Source organism: Martes martes, assembly GCF_963455335.1.
Source record: "Martes martes genome assembly, chromosome: 4".
Classification (NCBI taxonomy): Eukaryota; Metazoa; Chordata; class Mammalia; order Carnivora; family Mustelidae; genus Martes; species Martes martes.
Window position 1 is genome coordinate 153,996,009 of NC_137891.1, and position 19,514 is coordinate 154,015,522.

Consider the following 19,514-nt stretch of genomic DNA (forward strand, 5'->3'; position numbering starts at 1 on the left):
TCTGTAAGGACATTGATTCATCCCTTCACTCGTTCCTTCCTTCACTCATTCATTCCTAGGAAAGGGGCATTATGTAACATTGTCAAACTAAGGGTTCTAATATGAGATACAACTGGGTTTAAATCTCAGCATTGCCACTAAAATCCTATGTCACCTCAAGGAAGCCACATGAGCCCCTCACACACTCAACTGTAAATCTGAGGATAATGATATCCTTGTTTCAGAGGTTGTTGCCAAAGGCCAAAGGAGGTAAGTAGTGTGCATGCCAATGACTTCCATGAGTCATTTTATCCTCATGGAAGCCTGGTAAGGGAGACACTGTCCTCCTCATTTATAGATAAGGAAGCTGAAGCACTAGGAAGGGAAGGTGATCTTCCAAGTTCACACAGTTTGTCACTGGCAGCATGGGACACAGCACGCAGTTCTGCCGGTCTGCTTGGAATGTGTGGGGTCTCCCACCATCTAGGTGTCCACCTCAGGCCTCATCATGGCCCAGAAAACCCAGCCTTGTTGCCCTCAGATTCCATAGTAGCTTTCTTCCCCGGAGTCCGGGCAGCACTGAAAAAAGACTCGTCCCTGCCCCTGCCCCTGCTCCTTGCTGATCTGGAGGTCAGAGTCCCACAGTCTGCCAGCAGCACGTACATCAATGAAGGCCACTGTGCCCCTCGTCCGGGGTGGGTAGAAGGTGCCGACTCCCAGTTAAAGCTCTCCTCAGCTTCAAGAAATCACTTCTCCAGCTCTCTCTGCCTCCGAAAGACCCCTGTTCCTGGGCTGAGTGAGGGGAGAGGCCTAGTGCTCAGAGCAGGGGCCAATCCGTCTCTGCCTCTGGGGCCAGAGACGATCACCCCAGCATGAGCTCAGTAGGCCACTTTCAGGGGGTCCTGGCCCACCTCACCTTCACTCTCTGTCTCTTGCATCTCAGGATAGGAGGGCTCCTTGGTTCCATAGTTCTCTTGTCCCCTTATCTCAAGGAGTAACTTCCCTACCCCAAGCCCCTTGTCTTGGAACAGTCACCTCAATGTCATGAACGAAAGGTAGACTCGTAGGACTCTAACAGATGGTGAGAGCAGAACAGCCACCTTAGATGGTTGTCTAAAATGATCCTGTGCAAGAGATTTTGATTTGGAGGAGCCTGAGGGGAAGCCCGGGAAGCTGCAGTTTTCACTGTGGAGACTCCGGATACCCGCCCTGGGGAGCACATTGCTTTAATGCCCCTGACTCAGGGTCCCGGGGCAGGACACCAGTCATTAAAACTCAGCCAGGACCTCCGAGGTGAAGCTGACAAAATGCAGGCTTCCACATCCAACAAGCCCCGTTTGCGTCCCAGCGTCCCAGCCCACCGCTTGCTGGCTGTGCACTGTGGGTCTAATGACTTAACATCTGTGAGCCTCCATCCCTCTGTCCCTGGGTCCCCCTCCCTCATGTCTATTTTTAGAGTTATCATGAGGATTAAGTGAGGCATTAGGCGTCAACTGAATGGCCCAGAGCATGTGAAATCAGATTTCCTCCAGTCTCTGCTTGTACCTCAACCAGGGGGACCTCACTCCTGTGTCCTGGCTTAGTGTTTGCTGGAACAGACTGAGAATGTCTGGGGATCTCTCTCTCTCCCCTCAGTAGTCTGTGGGCTCTGTGAGCACAGGGGCTGTGATTCAACCCTCTTTCGATTTCTAGGACCTAGTGCAGAGCCTTGCATACAGGGGGGTCTCTGGGAGGTAGAAGCTAGTAAAGGTGAGAGAAGCCCTTCAGCGTGTTCTTCTACCCTGGGCCTCTAGTCAGTTCATGCAAGAAGAACCTACCAACATTTCTTTTGCTTTATTTTTTTATTGGGGGAGGCGGCAGAGGGAGAGGGAGACAGAGAATCTCAAGCAGACTTCATGCCCAGTGTGAACCTGATGTGGGGCTTGATCTCAGAACCCTGAGATCCCGCCGACCTGAGCCGAAATCAAGAGTTGGAGGCTTAACTGACTGAGCTGCCCAGGCGTCCCTCCCCAGCATGTACTGACTAACCACTAGGTGCCCCGGGTGCTTGGGGCTTGGCACACCTCACTCCTGATCCTTATGAAATCCTCAAGGATATGGATGACTAACCCTGATTCACTCCTTTTTTTTTTTTTTTTAACTTAGGAGGTGACTGTGGTTTGGAAAAATAAGGCATCTCATCCAAAGTCACATAGCTAGAGGACCCCAGAGTCAGGACTAGACTCTATATCCCTCTAAGCCCAAAGTTTCTGCCCTTCTCAGAGCAGCAACAGCCTCCCCTCCACAATCGAGAATCAACCCCTTTGCCTACAGCTGTCTTCCCATCCCCAAGAGTCATGGAGGTCATGGTGAAAGGCACAACAGAAGCCAAGCGAACCCTGGGACCTCCACGTACCCTAATGCCCATCTCATATGTACCCCTCCAAAATCAACGGCAGACTAAAACCATAAAATCACAGCCTTATTTAGTGTCTCCAAGGCCAGCTCGGAGGCAGCTTCATAACTCTTGGCCAGGAATATTATCTCAAATAACTCATGCGGACAGCTGTGTAACCAAGAGGAGAGATAGATGGGTCCCGGAATGCCCCTTTGCTGTAGATCATAGCCCCCCACTCCCATACCCTCCCCCAAGCTGCCTGGACAGAAAGGGTCAATGATTCATTATGCTAAGATAAACAGAGTTAATTTTCTTCCTGGATAAAACTAATTACAACTGTGTTTGTTTTGGTAGGACACGGAATTACTGTCCCCGGTGACAAATCTTCCTAATTGAAAAGAGTGTTTATTTTAAAGGGGTGGGGGTTGGGGTCACTAAGCAACAGTTAGCTAGTGTTTTCCCCATTTTTCATTTGGAGAGGGACAGTGATTAGGTGTTGGCCTCAAAAGAACATGCAAAATCTCTTTCTCTGGGTCCATCTCCCTCAGGCCTGCCGAGAGCCTCAGCAACAGCGTATGTGTTAGAGGGGGGCCGGGGGCGGGGAACAATGTTTAGCAGTGAGGAGGAAGTTCCCTAGAATTCACATACTGTGGTTGATTAGCTCTTGGTGGTGGGCAAAAGCAGGCTGGCACCCTCTTTAGCAACCCAGGGAGGAGCGTTTCAAATCCCGCCCCTGGCCAACATCATAAACTATGAGAACAGGCGACCAAACTCAAATAAATTCTTGTAGCATTGTGCTAGGTCAGATTTGGTACTAAGGCACTGGGGAAAAGAGAGAAAAAGAGTCCCTGTGCTCAAAGAGTCCATGACGAAGAGGTGGTGGGTGGGGAAGGGGGGGAGCCTCCTTCCTGCAGAAGGACCGTGGGAGTGAAGGGGGGCACGTGCGGGGTACATTTGGAGAGCCGTGAATGATCCACAGGCTGTGCTGGCAAGGTGAACTGAGGCCCGTGATTGCGGATGAGGCTGGAAAGATGGCTGGTCTTTGGACCATGACAGGTCATTGTATGTTGCCAGGGCTGTCCTAAGAAGGTGCCACAAACCAAGTGGCTAAGACAAGAGATGTTGTCATCTCACAGTCCAGAATCAAGGTGTTGGCAGAGCCAGGCTCCCTACCTTTTCCCACTTCCTGTGACGCCAGGCATTCCTTGGCTTGGACGCGTAATGCCAGACTCTGCTTCCTTCTTTAGGTGCCATCCTCCCTCTGTGTTTGCGTCCGTGCCCACACTCCCCCTTTTTATAAGGACACCAGTCATATTGAAGGGCCCACTCTCCTCTAGGATGACTTCATCTTAACTAATTACATCTCCACAATGTCATTCCCAAATAAGGTCCTATTTGGAGGTGCAGGGGTTAGAGCTTCAACTTTTGGGGGGACACAACTCAACTCATAACAGAGTTACAGAAGGCACCGTCAGGAGCATGAAGTTTCCTCTGCAGGCAGAGGGGTGACACTGATGGCTGTAAGTGATGGGGCAGTTTTCTTTCTTGGGTGGTTTCTTTTGTTCAAGACGTCTCTGGATCCAGCGTGAAGGACGGACTGTGAGCAGATCGAAACTTGGAAGCCCCGTTAGGTCAAAGTGGTTGCAATAACCCAGGTGAGTCTTGACCACACCGGAAGTTTGACAGTAGCAGGAAAGGGCCGGGGGAGGGCTAGTTAGAGCTCTGAGAGTCTCTGATTCGAACAGTGTCACTACTGGGGTTATCAGAGGAGTAAGGGAGAGGGAGGGGTCCAGAACCATTCCCAGGTTTCTGGCCCAGGAACTGAGCTCAAAGAGGAAAAGCTGGCTGGCAGGGAGAGGCATTGTTTGGGACACGTGGCATTTGAGTGGTCTGGTCAGAGATGTTCAAGAGACAGTGGATCCGAGGGTCTAAAATTCACAGAGGTATTTCCCCCCGGAGATGCGGATTTAGGAGCCACAAAGACGTAGATGCTCATGGAAGCCAGGAAATGGATGACACAGCAGGAAGCCCATATAGTGTAGGAAGAGCAGAGGGTCTAAGAAAGAAGCCTGGTGAACCTGCCCCATAAGGGGTTAAAAGAGGAGGGGCGTCATCGGACTGGCTCAAGAAAGCACCATCCCAGCTGGGTGCAAAGATCAGCCACAGTCTGATTTCTCAGCCTTCCCAGCCCCAAACCTACCTAGCTTCATACCACTACCGAGCACGTAGTTGTGCTGACAGGGTGCCTGCCCCTTTGCTGGACACTTAGCACGCTCGAGGGGTGTGTGTGTGTCTGTGGACTCTTCCCCCATACTCTGCCCCCTCCTTGAGGGCATTACAGATCATGTCCTCTTGGGTCTCTCACAGCTGCCCTGAAAAGAATTTCACACAAAACAAGAGCTTATTGCTAAGTATGTCATTAATTGTACACAGGCAAAGCCCCATCAAACACTTATTTGGTACCTGGTGTGGGTCAAGTTCTCTAACACTGACCCCAAATAAAACAGGTACTCACTAAATGCTGACAGGAGGAAAGCAGGAAAAGGAGTGGGAGGAGGCAACCAGCTACATCAGGAATATTTAAAATAGTAACAGAGGCACCTGGGTGGCTCGGTTGGTTAAGCATCCAACTCTTGATTTCAGCTCAGGTCATGATCTCAGGGTTGTGGGATCGAGCCCTGTGTCAGGCTCTGTGCTCAGCACGGAGTCAGCCTGTCTCTCTCCCTCTGCTCCTCCCCCTGCTGGTGTTCACTCTCTAAATAAATAAACAAGTAAATAAATAAAATATTTGAAAAATAAAATAGTAACAATAAAAGGCTCCCTGGAAGGCCACAGGCTCTGAGAGGGAGGACAGCTAGAGCCTAACCCACCTCACGATGAACAGGACAGCTTCCGAGGCCCATTTGCTCTGTCGTAAAGTGGAGAGTTTAGGCTGTTGATTTTCCAGGGTTCTTGGCCTCCAGCTGGAGTCTAGCTTGAGAGTGTTGAAAGTCAGAGTGGGTAGAGTTTTCTACAATGACACACAGCAATGCCTGCATTTCCCCATGCAAATGTTACTGCTGTCTCACAGAGGAGGAAACTGAGGCCCAGAGAAGCTCGAATTGCCCAAAGGGCTCTGAGAAGAGGGCGGCACTCAAGAAGGAGGTAGGGGGAGCCCAGGACCATGGCAGAGGGGAACGTGTTGCCATGTGATTCAGGACATGGCTTCTGGAACCCTCTGCCGCCAGGGTGTGAACTCTGATTCAGGCACAAACACATCCATACGTTTTTGAGTTATTTGGCACTTGGAGTTGTACCAAAAGCAGCTAAAGTCATCGACTCAGGGGAGGGTCCTTCCTGTAGCCCCCCAGAAAGTGTTCTCAGATTCCCGGACGAGTGAGGCAATGACAGTGCCTTGGCCATGGAGAGCTGGGTGGGCGGGACCCAGGGACCATGGGCGTGTCCTCCCTGGCCTTAGTCTCCTTATTGATGCTTTGACAGGGAGCCCCAGGGTCCTTACCGACTCCCACCAGACCCGCTGTGAAGTCTCTTACCCTCTGAGCACCAGGAGTACAGGAGGGTGGCCTGTCCCGCCCGTGGACGCACTCCATGCTTGCGTGCGGCTGCCTTTCTCTGGAATTCGCGGAAGCAGTGGCTTCCAGAGGGAGGTTCCTGCCACAGGCTGAATCATAATTACCTTCAGAGGTTTCAGAAAATGCCATGTGCCCAGGGCCTCACGCCAAACCCAAAGCATCGAGGTGTTGGGGACGAGCCCGGGCATCTGAGTGGTTTAAAAATCTGCCAAGGGATTCCCGGGCCACCTGTAGGATGGGTTGTGGGCCTGCCTCACCTGCCTTTCAGACGTAGCACCTGCCACCTGGGGAGCACAGCAGGTACCACAGGGACCTGACAGGTCATGAGGTGCATTGCAGACGGTGGGACAAGACTCAAGATTTCTAACGTGGGTCGCTGGCCATCGGACAGAACTGTGCTTGACTGCTTGCCCTGATACCCTCCAGCTGTGTATCCAGGGGCGTACCTCGAAAAACGGCCCAGAATTCAGTGTCAAATGTGGGTTCTCTCCAGAATAGCAAAAAATGTTCCTCCTCTTTCTCCTGCAAATAGGGAAAGTGGTGTGGCTAAGTAAAGATATGTTTCTTGGGGCGGTGATGGAGAAGGGTAATGAGGGAGGAGACAGTGAAGATGTGGAGAAGAAAAGAAACGCATGTATTTGGATTCATTCAGACTTATTTTTCAGTAGCAGAAGGGAACTACAAGTAATAGAGGGCGGGTGATGATATGGCCAACTCATGATAGAGTAGGCCATGTACCAGATACTGATCGAGGGCTTTATAATAACACGTAGTTCCTCACAACAGCCCCATGAAGCAGCTACTATTACTGCTATGGTCTGACGTCTGTGTCCCCTCAAAATCCATACTTGGAAATACTAAACCCCAAAGGCGATGGTATTAGTAAGTGGGGCCTTTCGGAAGTGATCAGGTCATAAGGGTGGAGCCCTCATAAATGACATTGGTACTCTTATAAAGGATGCTCCAGAGAGAGCTCCAAAGCCTTCTGTCACATGAGGATACAGCAAGAAGTCTGCCACCCAGAAGGGGGTCCTCACCCAGCAGTGCTGGCGCCCTGGTCTCAGACTTCCAGCCTCCAGAACTGTGAGCAACGCATTCCTGTTCTTTATAGGCCATCGGGCCTGTGGTATTACATTAGAGAAGCCCGAACAGACCAAGACTGTTGCTCTCCCCATTTTACATAAGGAAGGAAAGCACCGACAGGTTAAGTGGCTTGTCCAAGGCCACCCACCAGTTTGATGCCTCTCCCTTGGACATGGTTCCGTGAGCCTGGATCAACATCGCACCTGTGGATGATTTATGTTTTCCCATAATGCCTCTTTCTTCTTCCACCTCCATCCAGCAGGTAAGCTGTCCTAGTCGCACCAGGAGATGGGTTGACAGAAAATAGCTTGGGGAAATGGAAGAGACACTGAACAAAGGCAAAATGTTTGGAAAACATCATGAATAGAGCAGTGAAGTGAAGTAGAATGGGTTTTCCTGTAGACTGGAGTGACGCGTGAAATGGCTACAATCAGTATTTCAGATCCAAAATTTCTAGGCGCTGGATTTAGGCAAGTTAGTTGTGCCTCAGTGTACCTCCTCTGCAAAGAGATCCTCTTTCTGTTACTGTAGAATTAATTTGTATTTTCTAGAGTTTTATTTAAATCAAATCATCTAGTTTCCATCTAGTTTCTCTCACTCAGCATCAGCACACTGAGATTCATCTATGAGACTGACTGTATCACTATAGTTCATTCTTTTTTACTGCCAAGCAGCTTTCCGCTACATGTGTACACAGCAATTTCTGTATCCATTTACCAGCTGATGGACTTTGGGGTTGTTTCCAGCTTTTAGCTATTGCAAAGAAACCTGCGATGTCCATCTGTGTCCAAGTCTTTGTACAGACATAAACTTTCATCTATCTTCAGTGGAATGGTTGGGTTTCACAGTAGCTGTACATTTTAAGAAACTACCAAACTGTTTTTCTGAAGTAGTTCTGCCATTCTATGCTCCCACCAGCAGTGTGTGAAAATTCCCTTTTCACCATGTCCTTGCCAACCCTCGGCATGATCAGTCTTTCCAATAGATGTGTAGTAGTATCATACCGCGGTTTTCAAATCGCTAATGATGATCGCCTTCCCGTGTCTCTTCACGGTCTATCTTCTTCGGTGAAATGTCTTTTCAAATGCCTTGTCCATTTTTTATTGGGTTGCTTGTTTTCTTTTTATTGAGTCTTAGAGTTCTTTATAGATTTTGGATTTCAGTCTTTATCAAATACACGCTCTGCAAATATTTTCACCCAGTTTGCTGGTCTTTTCACTCCCTTAAGAGTTTTCTTTTGAGGTGCAGAAATGTTAAGTTTTGAAAAAGTCAAATTTATCAGAATTTTTTGTTTTATGAGTTGTACTTCGATGTTGAATCTAAAAAACTTTGGGGCTAAGGGACCCATTCACTATCTTCACTGTAGTGACGGTTTCATGCGTGTGAGTATTCTTATGTCAACACTTGTGAAACTGTACCCTTCAGGTATGTGCAGTCGGTCAGTTATACAGCAATAAAGCTGTTGAAGAAGAAGAAGCAAGTCTTTTGAGTTCATGTGTACCCTCAAATTCCAGGCAGAAAGGAAGCTTCTCCTCGAACTTTCCTTCTGAGCTCTGCTGCTCTCTAACAGCACGTCTGGGATGGCCCTCCATATTCAGGCATTGAACCAGGGATGAACCTCCAGTCCCCTCTTCCCATAGACATTCCCAGTCTCTAGGGGTCTCTCTTGGAAACTCCTCTCTCAATTAAATGAAGTTAGGGGAGAGGTAGAGTGGAGGGAGTATTCTTTCTATGAATGTTGCACTTCCCACGATGGTTATGGCAAATTTCCCCCTCTCTTTTGACCTATCTTCTTGTGCAAACTTGAGGGATGGGGTGCTGTGGGCCCCATCAAAGGGTAGGGGCGGCTGTGGGCCCAGAAAGCTTCAGGCTGCATATTGAGCTAAGTCAACAAGTCTTTAATGACATCTCTCTTGGGGGAACTAAGATCTCGGTCAGCCAGATCTTGAAGGCAGCAGAGTTTTGTCCCAGGCTCTCCTCCCACATTCTTCTTCCCTCTTTCACTCCTCCTTCCAGCTTTCAGCGTTGCTGAGAAGGGAGAATAGACAGCTCTTTTATGTCTGATGTTTTTCCACTATGTATTCTTTGTAACACATAATTATTTAGCTTTCCAAAAAAACAATTTAAATATTCAAATCATGCACATGTCATGGCAATGCCAGTAGGTTTTAATGATGCCTGCAGTGCGCCGAGTCCTGTTCCCGAGGTTCTGAGATGAAGAATGAAGAAACATTTTTGTAAGGATCCCATAAGAAACTCTAGTTGGTGTTCTCTGTGAACCCTGTCTTGAGTCTATCCTTTATGCTCACAGACTGACCTCTCAGTTCTCACCTGACCCGAAACGCTCTGCCTCTTCTTGGAGACTCTTCAGCAGGCTTTGCGTGGACGTCTGAGACCCTGGCTCCCAGCCAGCCTGGGGTGAATGTGAAACTTGACAAATCTGCCAGAGAGCATTCTTCTGGGCTCCCAACTTTGCCCAAATGGGCCACATCAATTACGACAGAGACTTTCTTCTGAGGAAGTGAGTCTATGAGCCTGGTTATTTATGACAACCTCCTGAGGGCTTTCCTCTGCCAACTGGGCTCCCCAGGAGGGGAGATGGTCATTAAGCTACCCACTTCTGCTGTGCCCTTCCTTTATAAACAAGATCCCATTCTTCAAGTGGGTACTGATGCCAAGAAAGTGGTCAGTTTCGTGAGGGTGGGGGGGACTGGGAGATGGAAATACAAGGGGCAGATAAGCTCACATTAAACCCGATAGCTAAAGGGAAAGTCACCTGGCTCAATTCATAACAAAGACACGAAGGCCCAGAGAGAGAATATGTCCAAGAATATGCAGAAAAGGGAGTGGGACTGAAATGGGGAGTCAAATGTCCCACCTCCCAGTCAAGGTTTGTCTCATAGTCATTTTCATTTTCAAAGGACATTTCTTAGAAACTGGGAGATTTCTTAGAATTCTGCTATAGGTAACCCTGGATATTGAAACTTCCTGCAAGCTTCCTCCTTCTCCTGTCCTGGAGAACTGAGTTCTGTGATCAGGATGATTTTCTGGAATGGGGTACATTCAGAACTTGCTTTTGCGTGGAGGAAGGAAGGGCCATTTCTCAGAATGTAGGCAAAGATAGAGCAGGAGGAATCCTCATGACAACCTCCATGAGGCTGATTTTATTACCTCCGTGTTGTGGGTCAGCAACCAGAGAACCAAAGAGTTAAGGCAGCTTGCCCTTGTCAGCATTTGAACCCACAGCTGATTCAATCTGAAGGGTTTCAGAGATTAAAGAGACTAGATAGAGACTAAAATAGTACCTTTACTGATTAGAATTGGAGACAAATGTACCTTTTGGGCAGATACTGGATAGATGCTCAGCAAACTTGCTTCCTCTTCCTTCGGGCCATCAGCTAGACTGTAGCTCTCAACCTCATTCACTTCTCAGTGTCACTAGATGACCTAGTTCTAACCATTGGACTGTGGGCAGAGAGGTAATTCACTTTCACACAAGCCTGTAAACTCTTACCACATACAATTCTCTGTTCTCCCTCTCCTTCATCTTTTGGTTGAATGCCCCCAGAAGGCCCTAGAACATACTTTTTCATCCTCAACACTACTGGAACTTTGGGCCGGATAATTCTTGTGGGAGCTGTCCTGCTCATTGTAGGATATTTAGACACACCCCTGGTCTGTACCTACTAGAAGCCAACAGCATCCTACTCCCCAGGGTGACAACCAAAATGTCCTCAAATACTTCCTAATGTCCCTTGAGGGCCAAAATCATCCCTGCTTGAGAACCATTGGTCTAGAAGATGCCCAAGGCACACAGCGGAAGGAATTTGGGTCCAAAATATCTACGCAGAGCAAAGCACCCTTCCCACATTCACCAATAACATGCAAGAAATTAACTTTTACTTTATAGAGCCATTGCGATTTGGAGCTGTTTGTTCAAAAGTTAGCTCACCCTGGCTGATACCGTGCTGCCAAGTGATTCCTATAAAGAGACAGACTTACCAAATTAGGCAGAACAGCACTAGCCCAGGGACCACCCCTGCCTACAAGGACCAGGCCCACAAGGGACTTCAGTCAGTTTCTGTGGGCAGAGCACTTTCAAGGTAAGGAAAGTAGTGGGGCTGAACTCTGCATGAGCCCTGAACAAATTTCTACAGAACTTCCGCCCAAGTTCACCCATCAGTAAGTCACTTCTCATCCACAGGGGTAGAGAAATCTGACATGTGCTTGGTGGGAGAGTCTTCTTCTGGAAACCCCTTACTCATGAAACTAAGGGGCTCTGCTCTGGAAAACTCCAGACCCCCCTGCCTTTTCCCTATATCAGAAGATCTAGCTTGGTACAGAAAATGGCCTGTATTCTGCTCAGCACTAAACATGGTTTATGAGGGGCACCCGGGTGGCTTAGTCCTTAAGCGTCTGCCTTCGGCTCAGGTCATGATCCTAGGGTCCTGGGACCGAACCCCGAATCAGGCTCTTTGCTCAGCGGGGAGCCTGCTTCACCCTCTTCCACTCCCCGTGCTTGTGTTCCCTCTCTCGGTGTCTCTCTCTCTCTCTGTGTCAAATAAATAAAAAAAAAATACTTTTTAAAAAATCATGGCCTATGTTCTAATTTTCTCACTAAGTGCTTTATCTTATTTTACTATTGCAGTCAAGGCTCAATCTTTGGCCAAGGTCGAGGGTTGGTCTGAGGCCTCATTTTGTGGCCAAGGTCTAGGTTCAGCCCACCAAGGACAGGACTTGGTCTGTGACAGAAAGGCAGAATGAGCCATAGAAGGTTAAAACCCACAGCCTTGCCCTGAATTAAGCGGTGAATTTTATCTACAGCCGCAACATAAGATCCATGTCCTTTCTCCATTATTCTTTATATTTCCGTTTACTAACTGCTTCCCATAAAGCTGTCAAAGGAGTGAAATGAGCAACCTCAGTTCAGGAGACCCGTGGAAGGGAAATAATTGGCTGCAAGTGAAAAAAATTCGTGTCCACAAATTCATGTCCAGATCTGATCTGTCACTAACTGATTGTTCCAGACTGGACAGATCACTTTCCTTCTGGAGACCTCTTTCCTTACATAAAGTAAGAACATCGGGCATCTCTCTTACTTGTAATGTTCACTGCACTGAGCAGCACTAGCTGGAGATCCTGTTTCTACATCTACTCTTAATGGTAACCATGTGCTGCTGCTTTTTCCTTGCTTGTGTCACCAGGCCTAGCTTAGGGCCTGGAGGTCATGATACTCAACATATGGTGCATGGCCTCCAATACCTCCTCCTTAGCCCAGACTCTCCCCAAAGCTCCAATCTGTTCTGCTACGGAAGGGACTGAATCAGATGTATTCTTAGACCCCTTCAAACTACGCCAAGCTAGAATTCTAGGATTCTAAGACTCTAATAATCTTTATCTTTAATATTCTAAATTCTAGTCTATATATCTGAGAGCCTAAAATTCTAGACTCCTTGGAGTTTTAAATTCTAAAGCCATGAGAGCCTCGAATTCTAAGTATAACTTGAATTTCTCCAGGAAATAAATGAAGTTGCACAATAGGCAGAACTCAGAGTTGCACTGGTTCCTGCCCCCATGGGCCGCAGATTCCTAACAGTATCTCCCATGCCCTCTTCATGAACACATGTGGTCTACTAGAAGCAGGACTTTTGGGGCCTCTCACTGGGCCTTTAGTCAATGGAAATATAAAGGACAACCAAGAAAGGACATGGATTGCCCTGCCCCACTCTCCTGCCAGGTCTGCCTGATTACTACTGGACATCCCTGGGTCACACCCCACTCCTCTCTCTCTCTCTTTCTCTGTGTGTGTCTCTCTCTCTCTATCACACATACACACCAATTAGCTAGACATGTCCAACTTTGTCTAAACCTCAGTGGTAGACAGAGGCCCAGACTCAAACTGAGCTCCTAAGTTCTTAATATTCTTACCATTCTGTATTTTATATACTTAAATACTTTAATACTTTGTATTTTAATACTTCCAGGTAGCTAGAATCTCACATTTTATTAAATCTCACAATTTACAGCCTCCATATTCTTGGATTTTAATAGACTAAGATTTAAAATTGCTTAGATTCCGGAATACTGATTGGAAGATAGTGGAAGATGCTAGAGTATCTCATACTTTCTCTTGGAGGCTCTGGGACGAAGAGGGGCAGGGAGGCCTCAGCCGGTTCTGAGCGCGGCTGTGGGAGGGAGTCATGGGCCTCAGGTGTGAGCACAAGCACATACAAAGTGTCATACACCTGGGATGGAAGGAAGAGCAATCAAGCTTCTTCCTAGAATGCCCAGAGTGCCACCCTAGAGGGCTTCCCAGGCCCTCGGAAGGCAGTGAGAAGCAATTTCATAGCCTCCAATCAAATGTGTTATTTACTTTACAAGAAACTACAAATAGCAAAATAAAACTGAGAGTTTATGTCCACAAGCAGGCCCTAAAGTTACTAGAGCTGCTCATGGCTGTACATTTGGGAAACTCTTCTCCCAGGGAGGAAGGAGCCCCCCCCCACCCCCCGTCACCCCAGCCTCCTGCAGGCCTGGTCCTAACCCCAAGTCTCCCGAGGTTGGGAGTTCTGGAGGTCTGATCCCTCCCAGCTTGGCTGCAGACCCCTCTGGCTGTGGAGAGTGCTGGGGGCGCGGGGGAGGCTTTGAAGCAGTGGAAGTGATTTAGGCATGTGTCAGGAAACTGGGGCCCGGCCCGAATCTCAGATTTCATAAGAAGCCCAGGGGGCTGGCAGAAATTCTTGGCCCAACACATCCCAGAGCCAGGGGCACCATCTGTGGCCAGAAGCAGCAAAGTCCCTGCGTGGAGGAACCTGAGGGCAGAAAGAATTTTCTCGGCTGTGGCCAGGCGGGGCCTTCAGTAGAAATGACTCCAACAATATACTGACTGGTGCTGTGGAGAAGTTCTGATGAATGCTTTAATCAACCAGTCAGCTGGTTTTACTAAGCACCTACTAAGTGCCAGTCAATATGGGGAACAGGAGAGTCTCGTTCTCCAAGCCTCACGAAGGCCAGTGCCTCAAGGTAGAGCCCCAGTGCTTCTCCTGGCCTTCAAGTCTTGGGCCACCTGCCATGTCACTTTCCAACCTCCCATCTGGCCCTGTCCGTGCGAAGCCCACCGGTTCCCCCCATATCCCATGTGGCAGAGCACCTCAGCCGGGACCACTGATTCCCCCACTGGCGTGTCCTCTCCTGCTTCTGGCGCTCAGGCCCAGCTCTCAGGTCTCCTCTCTGAAGCCTGCTATCTCTGCACTCTCAGGTTGCACTTCTCCGGAGTATTTATTTATTTCTTTTAAAGGATTTTTATTTTATTTATTTGACAGAGATCACAAGTAGGCAGAGAGGCAGGCAGAGAGAGAGGGGGAAGCAGGCTCCTCGCTGAGCAGAGAGCCCCATGCAGGGCTTGATCCCAGGACCCTGGGATCATGACCTGAGCCGAAGGCAGAGGCTTTAACCCACTGAGCCCCTCTCCGGAATATTTAAAGCACACTCTTCTAAGGTTTCCTTCAAATGTCAGTCTCCCCATTGGACCGCACCTTTACTTGTATCTGCGTACCCATCCCTGAGCTGGGGGCCTGAAATGATACTTATTCAGGATATTTGCTGACATGGACGAGCCGGCAGTGGGGTCAAAGTGCGTCTGAATAAAGCGGAAGGGTCTGTGCAGATTCGGTGAAAGCCACATGTCATCTTTAGACAGCAGGGAAGGCGAGACGGACACAGGGACAGGTGGTGCCAGGTTTTCATGCCGGCAGGATGTCTGGGCGTTTATGGCTGGCTCCTCCCTTGGCTAACGCCCTGGCTCTAAACAGATGACTTAACCCCATTGTGCTCCTCTGTAAAATGGGGGCAGTTGTGAGGACTAAGTGAGTTAAAATGTATACACTACTTAGGACAGTGCCTAGCACGTGGTAAGCATTCCCCAAATACCAAGTTTTGCAGCAGTCCTGGTGACAGTAGGAAGACACGTGGTGGAAGGCTCAGCGTCCTTGTCGGGCGGGACGTGAGCAAAACCAAAGGACCCGCCGGCCAGGTCGAAACAGGCAAGGGGTTGGCTTCGAGGGGGAGTTGAAGCTTCCCCACCTCCACCAATAAGACTCTGTCCTGAGCTCCACCCCCCCCCCCAAGGACAAAGGTCAAGGGCACTGCTGAGCCCTAGCGAGGGTGGAGCTCTCTGTGCTGAAGATGTGGCAGGCTGTCTTTCCTGTGACGGATTTGGGATTTAATTTCTTGTCCATCCCAGCCCTGAGTCTGTCTCTCTCTCTCTCTCCCTCTCAGTGTGAGCAGGAATGCTCTCTCTCTCTTAGCTCCTCCTTTTCTTAAGCTTGCCTTTTCCTTGCTTCTCTACTTCTCACTTCTCTTCTGCTTTCCGAAGCTGACTAGCATCCAGCGAACCACAAAGAACCCCAGCTGCGGACTCAGAAGGCCTGGCCTGGGGGCCAGCCCCAGCTCCGCCCAGAACTTCTGGCCAGTCCTGGGCAAGTCTCTTCTCCCTCAGCCCCACGGCTTCTCAACAGCAAAAATATCAAGCTGCGTGCCGTTCTGAACTCCTTTTGTTCTACACAACCATATGTCTCCGTGGCAACATCTTCTTGTATGGAACATGCTTTGTACCCACAGGGATCGTACATAGAACTTGGTTTTCTTCATCATCAGGCAACATTTACTGAGCACAGAGACACAGGTAACATGTCGGACATTATAGCAGGTGCTGTGGATCATGAGTGACCAAACCAGAGGAAGTCCTTCCCTACAAAGGGCTCACATTATAATGGGTCTAGAGAAAGATCCGATAGTAAACTCACTACCTCCCAATCATGGACCATGGAAGAAAGGAGAGAATTCCTGTGTGCTGGACACTTCCTACTTGGGTCCAGGTCATTTTAGTTGGTCCTCACAATCACTTTGTGAGCTAGGTATTATCATTCCCCCTTTAAAGGAAAGGGACACAAGACTAAGAGACATTCAGTAGCTTTTGGTCAACGTCTCCCAATGACAAACACCACCTTGCTGAGTATCCTTTCCACACGAGCACGCCCCTTGGTCAGTCCTGCTCCTGAACTCTGAGGCCAGTGCACACCAGGAGAGTGAACCCCAAGGTCCCACTGCCTAGGACGGGTGCCCGAGAAGGTCGTCCAGCCTGGCGTGGGCTTCTTGGGGCGTCCAGGCTTCGGACCCCAGCCACTCACTCTCCGGCCCACTCTCTTAGCTGGGAGAGCTGTGAGATTTGCAGCCATGTCCTGCCCTCCTGGCTCATAAGCCTGTAAAGTAGAAAGCAGCCTCGAAGGTAGAAAAAATGGGGGACAGAACTCAAAAGTAAACACTGATGAAGATTAAAAATGACCAGTGAGTCTTGGGGATTTATGTCTCATAAAGTGAGATGGCCAAGGAGGCCAGACAGGGAGCAGACAGCCCTGACGCCTCTGCCTTGCGAATAATTTATTCCAGAAAGTAGAGGCCTCTTGTGCGACTCACACAGGCCAGGGTGGTTCTCTGGGTCCTCCCAGTCCACTGTCTGCGGGGCCCGCCTGTCAGGCTGAGTCAGTTTTGTTTTCACAGACCGAACCCACACGTTTGATTCTTTTTCATTCCTTTTCACGTCTATGATGTTGTCTGAGGTTCATCTTACACTCCCGGTGAGGCTGACAGGATGGGGACCTTTAACCCCATCGGTCAGATGAGCAAATTGAAGCTGACAGAGGATGACTCATCCGGGGTCTTCCAGGGGCTCAGGACTCCAAGCCGAGTCATTGTTGGTTGATGTGACGGCCCCCATTGGATACGCATTTCCTTTCCTTCTCATCCTCCTTCCTCAACGCCTCACCCACTCTCATGTAAACTGGCTCAGCCAACAAATTAATTGAAAGAACCTCTATTGAGTAATAATCTGTGGCAAACACAGAGATGAGCAAGCTAAAAAGAGACACTAAAAACAACTCAGAACTTTTAAAATATGTGGTGTTAGTGGTAATAAAGGTCATGTTAATAGAGGGTTTCTCTCCAAAGTCATAGTCAGAAAACAAAAATAAATACAAATTAATAAATAAGCAAAACAAAAGCTTGGGAGAGAAGTCGGGAAGAAGGACTCGATGTCGGGTGAAGCTCGGGAGAGCCTATCTGCCAGCATCTTCCAAGGCAACTGCCAGGGCATCAGAGAGGCTTTTGTCCTGGATGACTTCCCATCAGATGAGTTTGTGGGTAAGAATGTGTTTCAAGATAAGAAGTAGCTGACATTGACCCTGGACTTTGATGCGAATGGCCTCGCTCACATTCTTGCCATCGAGATGATGGGCTAGCAAGCATTGTGCTGGCCCCCATCTGATGCAGAGGCAAAGACTCAGTTTTCGTGGTACAGTGGAGAGAACTCAGGTTTGGGGATCTGATCAACCCAGTTTTCAATCCTAACTAGCTGTAGAGTTTCTCAGCCTCTCTGAATCTGTTTTCTCTACCACTATATGGAGATAGCAATATCTACCTCAAACTTTTGTTTTAAAAAAGAAAAAAAGTGGAAAGAGAATCTTAAAATTTAACCACGTTATTTCGGCCTTCATGTGAGGCCCCAAGGTAATGGATAACACATCCCCAAGTGAAACGCAAGACCACCGCACGAGGGCTGCCAAAGGTGGTGTTGAAAACTGCTTTTGTGGTTCTTTGCTGACCACCCACCTCTAGCACATTAAAAAAAAAAAAAAAAAAAGAGGTGGGAGAGTTCAAGAACGGAACCAGGGATTAGATAGGAGATTTCTGGAAAGAGCTGTAAGTACCTTGAGCAAGTTTGTCTACTCCTTCCCTTAACTTTGGCCTGGGAAAAGTGGTTTCCATGGGGGTAGTTGGAGAGTTTGTCTTTTCCTATCATCAGGGGAGACAGTGGATTGGACTCGGACTCCCACTGCTAAGTGTAAAGGGCAAAGGCCGGCTGACCAGCTATTCTAACAGCAGAGTCACGGGAGCTGGCTCTCCTGGGGCCATCCGCCTTCTCAGAGTGTATCAAGCAGAGGATACAAAGCTGTTTCTCTGAACCCGATCTGGACCACATGAGAGAGAGGAGGTCCAGATCATCCTAGATGTTGTCAGAGGGCCCTGTAGAGAGAGGAGACACCTTAGCAGAAAGAGGCTGATGGTGCTGGCAGAGGCCGAGGGGCTGGCAAGGAGTCATAATCAGCCAGCTGGAACAGAAATGCATTTACCCACATCAAGGCATCGACTGTATGGGGGAGGGGGATGGATTTTCTCCAAAGAACCCACAAAAATGTCTCATGAGAAAACAAGCAAGGTTAAACGCCTGCCAGGCCCAGAGAGTGTTGACCCTGATTCTTCAAGTCTATAGTAGTCAAGTAAGAGCTTTCCTGTGCCCCTTTCCTTCTCTCCCTCCCTCTATCCCTGACAATGGACAGATCAAATATCTGCAATGGTTACCAAGGTGAAGAAGAAGTGATGTTCCAGGTAGAACAAGAAAGAAGAAACTGACCTCATTCTCACTGCAGGAGCTTGGCCAGCTGCAGTTCCAGGTCCAAATGGGTGGTGAGAAAAGCACTTCCTTTCAATGAAATTTGAAGTCAATTACTGAGCAGAAATGATGTTTTTTGAGTTAAAATAAATGGAAAACTTCTTATTACCCAAGAGAAAACAGAAGAGTCATGGATCTCTTTCAAGTTTTCATCAAAAGGGGTAGATGAGAGTTAGCCCAGCAGGAGGGCTGGTGAAAGTCATTTCTTCAGTATACCCCATAAGTCTCACCTGTTCAAGGTCATACTTACAGGACATGACATATTGCATCCCTTGCACACAGCTGGACTTGAGTACATCTGGATTTGCTTCCACCATTTCTTTAGGCCTGGTTGATCAGGACAATGGGCAATGTTAATCAGCTAAGGTATCTTTAACCAGCTACTGCGTATCTGACCTGTGTTTCCTATCTGACCCAGAAGCAGGAATAGGAAGAGAAGATCCAGTATTAAACCTTAAGGATATCCCCTAAACCCCTTAGGGATATCCAGATGGGATGACAGAGACCCAGAGAGGGGCAAGGGCTTTCCAAATCCATTGTAGAACTAGATGTGGAACCTGGTTCTGCTTCTTTCTTCTTTTGTACCTGTACAATTCAGACAGCCTCCTCTTAGAAATCTAAGACAGAGTGGAGTAAAGTGCTAGATTGGATAATCTGATGGTTTCTACCATTTATTGAGTACCTACTATGTATCAGGTCCCTTATGAATGTTAATCCTGATTCTTACAATAACCCACCAAGGTAGGAGCATCAGTAGCCTTTACACAGATGAGAAAACTGAGGTCCATGAGGTTAAGTGACTTGTCCATAGTCACATGGTCATTAAGGAGTGGAATTGGAATTCAAACAAGCAGTCTGACTTCAAAGTTAGTGGTCTTGTCATACAATCTTACTGCCTCTCTTGAAAACTGCTGGAATCAGAAAAGAGAAGGATCATCAGATCTATGGTCAGGACTGGGTCCTCAGAGCCCCAAGTGGGGCCCCAGACATCCCACAG